The sequence below is a fragment of the Glycine max genome, chromosome 15 (genome assembly GCF_000004515.6).
Source record: "Glycine max cultivar Williams 82 chromosome 15, Glycine_max_v4.0, whole genome shotgun sequence".
In the NCBI taxonomy this organism is placed as follows: domain Eukaryota; kingdom Viridiplantae; phylum Streptophyta; class Magnoliopsida; order Fabales; family Fabaceae; genus Glycine; species Glycine max.
Window position 1 is genome coordinate 21,781,099 of NC_038251.2, and position 531 is coordinate 21,781,629.

A 531-nucleotide genomic window follows, 5' to 3' on the forward strand; every position below is an offset into this window, starting at 1 on the left:
TTGAGAGGATAAGACATTTTTGCCAAGCAAAACTCTCTCTCAAAATTCGTGCCCAAGTCACCTATTTATAGGCCTTTGATGGCCATTCCCAAATCCAATGAAAAGATGTGACTGTTGGCAGATTTTCTGAAAATTCTCCACTGGTAATCGATTACAATGTTTGTGTAATCGATTACACAGTTATAATTTGAAGGGTCATGACTTTTGAATTTGAATTTCAGGAGTTTCGTTGCTGGTAATTGATTACATACATATGGTAATCGATTACATGTTGAAAATTCAAATTCAAAACCTTTTTCAACAGCTATTTCTCAACCCTGTCTTCTGGTAATCGATTACACTTCCTGGTAATCGATTACCAAAGCCTTGCATGTCTTGAAAGAACTTTGTTTTAAGACAAGGCTTAGTCTTTAGTGAATCTTGAAACAAGGCTTTGTTTGTAGAAGCAATCTTGAATTATTCTTGAAGCAAATGCTTATCATTTGAAGCAGCCTTGTTAGATTCTTCTTTGACATCATCAAAATCATGTAT